General features: G+C 43.4%; 1 long non-coding RNA gene across 1 annotated transcript; it reads left to right on the top strand.

The window, feature by feature from the left end:
- Nucleotides 1-2082: 2082 nt before the first annotated feature.
- On the top strand, nt 2083-5058 carry LOC136845782 (uncharacterized). The gene is made up of 2 exons (XR_010855255.1): nt 2083-4096; nt 4673-5058. It is a non-coding gene; the product is annotated as an uncharacterized lncRNA (long non-coding RNA).
- Nucleotides 5059-5640: the final 582 nt, after the last annotated feature.

The following is a 5640-nucleotide window of genomic DNA, read 5'->3' as shown; positions in this document are numbered from 1 at the left end:
TCTGACTCCCTAACAGGGCTCCCCACCCTACGTCTGAGGTGTCAGAGTAGAATTCTAGGCTGGGGTTCAGAGGGGAGAGAAAGAGTCCTTCTTGAAGCCTCTCATCAGATAACCATCATCGGAGATCCTCCTAGATCTCCGACGTGACTGGGAATACTGCGGAGTCTGACTGAGTCCTCCTGCACCAATTGGCCTCCAGGAAGAATTGCAGGGGTCTCTTGTGAAGTCTGCCCAACTTCACAAAAGATTCCACTGAGGCCAGAGTTCTGAGAAGGCTCATCCAACGGAGAACACAACAGGTCGAGAGACTGAGAGGCTCCTGCAGTTGTTTGGAGGCATGACTCGACCCTCTTGGGGGAGAGAAAAACCTGAAAAACTCCAGAGTTCAGAGTCATCTCCAAATAAAGAATGCTTTGAGTTGGAGTCATCTGGCACTTCTGTACATTGATAAGGATGCCTAACTCCTTCATTAGGCAAAGGGTCTTTTGTAAGTCCTTCGTGCACTGCTCCTCTGATGGAGAGCACAGAAGCCAGTTGTCCAAGTATAAGGACACATTGATCCCAAGAAGATGAAGCCACTTGCCAAGGGGAGTGAGGATTCGGGTAAAAACCTGTGGGGCTGTGGCCAGGCCGAAGCACAGCACCCGAAACTGGATAACCCGGCCCCGAAAGACGAAGCTCAGGCAACTTTCTTGAGTCTGAATGGATGGGAACATGAAAATAGGCATCCTGCAAGTCCAGGATGACCCTGATGGAGAGAGGACATGACACACCGGTTTGTCTCCATGTGGAACTTCGTTTTTGCCACATACAAATTCAGGGCACTGACATCCAATACGGGTCCCCAGCCCCCGGAAGCCTTCGGGACAATGAAAAGCTTGTTGTAGAACCCTTCCGATGACTGGTCTACAACTTCCTCCACCGGCCCTTTGTGAAGGAGAGAATCCACCTCTTGGGGACACCTCTTGGGCAAGGGCCGAAAACTTTTCGGACCCTGCCGAGTAAGCCGTCAAGGTGATCAGTGACTTTGAAAGCGGAGGCTTCTGTTTAAGAGAAATGGGGTAGCCTGTCTTCAGAACTTGCACTACCCAAGGTTCTGCACCCCTGAGACTCCATTCCTCCCAAAAAAGGTGCAACCTGGCACCTAACAGGGCACGAAGGACACAAGTCTCACTTGCTAGTGGGCGGTTTGGCTGGGGGCTTCTTAAAGGACTTCGCTGGTGGACTGGGCTCTGGGTCTTCCTCCATGAAAGGGCTGAGGCTGCAGAGGCAAAAAAGTCTTGGAAACGACTGCAGGAGCTACTTTGGGACGCTTCAATGATGGGGCCAGAAGATTGTGAGTAGATTTTTTCTGCGGAGCAGAAAGAACTTCTTGGACAGCATCCTGGGGAAAGAGGTAAGACTTGCCAAGCAGAGCAAACAAAAATGCTGACTTCTGGATTGTGGTCAATCCTTTAGCAGCTAAGGAGCACCACAGCTCTCGCTTCTTCAACGAGCCCATCGCATATAATGATGCAAGTTCTGCCGAAGCGTCCCTCACTCCCTTGTCTGCCAGTCCGAGGCAAAATCCTCCGCAAGGACTGGACAGTCTTCAATTTTCCATGCCAAGCTGGAGAAGTACCCCTGGGAGGAGGCAGAAACTCCTAAGGAAAGAGCTTCCCCAGTGACATAAAACCTGTACCTCCTCTTAAGAAGTTTCGAAGGAGGGAAAGCAAAAGTAGTCTTGCCAGAGCCCCTCTTTGAGGCCAACCACTCATCTACCTCTTTCAATGCTCTCTTCAAAGAAGAGAGGACAAGCTTAGGGAGGCAAGAGTCAGAAGCCTGCTTCCTCATCAAAAATGTAGAGGCAGGAGAATCTGAAGGAGGAGGCTGGAAGAAGTCTGGTAAGTTCTCTACCAGGAACCTTAGGAGACTCGAATAAGCCGAGGAAGGTGCCTTCTTGGCACTAACAGCAGCCTTCCTATGAGGTCTTGCCTTGAGCTCACAGGAACCGTGGACTATCTCCATACAGTTTACTGCACCTTGCAGGATCGTGACAGAACCTTTCCTCTTTTAGCTGCTTCAGACCCTTCCTGATAAGAAGAAATACGGGCACATCTATCCACCACTGAATGAAACTGGAAACCCAGTCTTCTTGGCCATCTATGGTAACCAACGCTAAGATACCACTTACAGCCTGGTGTCCACCACCCAAGCCAGAGAATCTTGCACTGGTGAACAATAAATTGGCAAACAAGATTCCACTTGGTCTCAAACAGGTCAGGAAAAGGGGATCCCAAAAGCCCACTGTCTGCTGCAGGCCTCTGAATGTTGAGCCAATCCCACTGCTATTACTTAATCCTAGTGGCTCAGTACATTTGCTAAAACTTTCATAAAGAATAATTACCTTCAACATGGTTACATGTGCTAATATGACCAAATAACAAAAAAAATGGGCTGTACATTTAGAAATAGTAGTGTTTGCTCCCATAATGCACAAAATTATTAATATTATTATTCAGAAGATGAAACCTATTCATATGGAACAAGCCCACAGGGACCACTGACTTGAAATTCAAGTTTCCAAATAGTATGGTGTTCATTAGGAAGAGGAGGAGGTAAAGGAAAATACAGAAAGAAGAGATCCCACTTATTAAAAAACAAGAAATAAATTAATAAATGGATAAAAATGCATTAAAATGCAAGGAGAACAGTATTAGGGTAGTAATGCACTGCATCTTTGCTTGAACTTTTGAAGTTCCAATTACGCAACATCCTTCGGGAGACTGTTCCACAGCCTAATGGTGTGAGGAATAAAGGACCTCTGGAACCGAGATGTTCAACAGCGAGGCATATTTAGTGCATATTGGTGCTGCTATTCAGCAAATCTGGTTGCTTTTGGCAGATAAAGGTGATCAGGGATCATCTGTGAATGTGAAAGAGCTGTTAAAATACAGCTTATGAAAAAGTGACAAACAAGAGGCCAAAAAACAGAAACTACCGCCACAAACCACTCTATCTAAATGAGATAAATCTCTGGTAGACGCAGACATCCACACCAGAGAACAGTATTCTGGTAAAGGAAGTGCAAATGACCTAAAACATGTTGCAGTGATTTTATCACTGTTATAAATATGAGAGTCCTTATGAACAATATGTACCTAACTTTCGTGCGACATTTGCTGAAGCTTTCATTAGATGTTTCTCAAAAGTTAGATGTGAGTCAAAATAGAATAGTTAAAGCTTCACACTCATTCAGCCCATCCATCTGAAGGGGAGGATGGGGCAGGAAATCTGTATGAGATCTGCTAATCAATAGTATTTTCATTTTACTGGAGTTCAGCCTCATACCCTACTGACTACACCACTCCCTGACCCGGTCCATGTCTGGACTGAGGCTGAGGGTAGCTTCCTTTCTCATAAGTGGAGACTTAACCCTTTACCGACCAAGTGTCCCGTACAGGCTCTTAAAATTGGCTACTTTTGGGAACTCGTGGCCAACAAGCTTATGCATGTATGAAATTGACTATCTGGTACCTTATTGTCACACCTCCCAACTCTTCAAATCAACCAATCAGAAGACAGCACTGGCCATGGGGTGGGGCGTGTGTGCTTTTGAATCGCCACCTGTCTCTTGAATGACGTGATAGGGTGCATTCACGCTAAAATTGTTCGAAGGATCCCCCCACACCCGTTGTAATCATGGTAAGTACACAGTTTTTCATAGGTTGTTGAATGATGTGTCTTCATGCTGAAGTGTTTTCAAGGTGATGTGATAATATTTAGTATTTGAAATCATAGCCGTTACTAAGTATATATCCATACACGGCTACTTGATCCGTAACGGTAAAAGTATGGCGCAACATGCAACGCCTCAAAAAATTTTTCAGAAGCTAATTGCTTTACTTTTTGCAGATTAGGAGTGATATGTTTTATGGGCGAAGGAATGCTGCCTTGGAACACAGGGAGGAAGTGCGCATACGGCATGGATAGCCCCAGAAGAAGCCGAAGATAGTGATGTTGATGTGGAGGTAGACAGTGACTGAGGACCCAACATACCAACCTGATGAGGACGAGCTGGCTGACGCGGAATTTCTTCAGCCTATTACTTCACGAGGTTAGTATCATAACAACATCATGTATTTTTCATTGTTGATGGATTACATATCATTTATACATATCATTCTATTTATTTTACACAGTGCCAACACTCATATTTATTTTACACAGTGCCAACACACTCATACACATGCACACACATACACATACACACACTCATACACATGCTCACACTCATACATACACAGATGCACACACTCATACAGATACACATAACTTCATGTTTTTTTGAAACTTTTCATTGTTGATGGATTACATATCATTCTATTTATTATACATATCATTCTAGTTATTATACATAGAGCCAACACACTCATACACATGCACACACTCATACAGATACACATAACTTCAGGTGTTTTTGAAACTTTCATTGCTGATGGATTACATATCATTCTATTCACTATACACAGTGCCTACACACACACATTGCTACATGCACACACATGCAGACATGCACACACATACACACACGCACACACATACACACACAATAACACACTCATTGTCCACACACACAACACAATCATGATTTATTGTCTGTATTACTAATGTGACTCTTTTCTTACTTCAGGTGGCCGTCCTGTCCCTGTTGCAGTGCCACACCCTATGCCAGATGTGGTAGATAGTGCTGCTGATGTCAAGGCTAGGCAGACCTGTAAGTTTTGTTCCTGTAAGGGCCACATCCACAGGTCCCGGTGGGTGTGTGAGGACTGTAAAGTGGCACTGTGTCTGACTGATGCAAGGAACTGTTTTGCACTCTTCCACAAGGCATAACTTTTGTAAATATTGTATATATTTTGTGTAAGTTTGTATGTTGTGGAAGTCTTGTAAGTTTGTTATTGTCTATTTTTATGCTAACCTATGTACATCTAAGCTGTAAATTATAATTACTAACACATTTCACTGCCAGTATTACTTGTATATTTTTTATTTTTGTAAAATAAAGTATTCAACTATCCCAGGGTATCTTTTATACATCAATAGAGGGAAAAAAACAGAAAAAATTCATAATAAACACAGTAGCAAGTCATATTAATGTCAAACACAATAAATTCATCATGGAAATTGGTAAAAAGGTGAGTATATAAAGAGTGGTATTATCGGGAAAAAGTTTACCGTTATAGTCCGAAGTGTCCCGTACGGGATGAGCGTGGTCCATCGGAGCTCGACCGAGGCATCCGTACGGGTTACTTCATTGAATGCAATTATTTGCCAAGTTTTGCAAGATTTAAAAAATGCACAAGAATGATTTGATCTTGTATTTTGATATACTATCACATACTAAGAGGGTTTTTTGAAATTTCCCATAAAACCTACGGTGGACTTTAAAGGGTTAACGCTCACAAGTACTGCATCATTGGCATACTGAACAATCTTGTTTTCTGGGCCAACAACCATATCATTTGTATACATTAAAAATACTAGTGGACCAAAAACACTCCCCTGTGGAACTATAGACACAATAGGTCTTGGTTCACTAAAGATCCTGCCTATCTGTAAGGAAATCTTGAAGTAATCCTAAAACATATCCACCCACTC

Source organism: Macrobrachium rosenbergii, chromosome 14 (assembly GCF_040412425.1).
Source record: "Macrobrachium rosenbergii isolate ZJJX-2024 chromosome 14, ASM4041242v1, whole genome shotgun sequence".
Taxonomy (NCBI): Eukaryota; Metazoa; Arthropoda; class Malacostraca; order Decapoda; family Palaemonidae; genus Macrobrachium; species Macrobrachium rosenbergii.
Note: the sequence above shows the minus strand (reverse complement) of the source record. Positions and strands in the feature narration are given on the sequence as shown.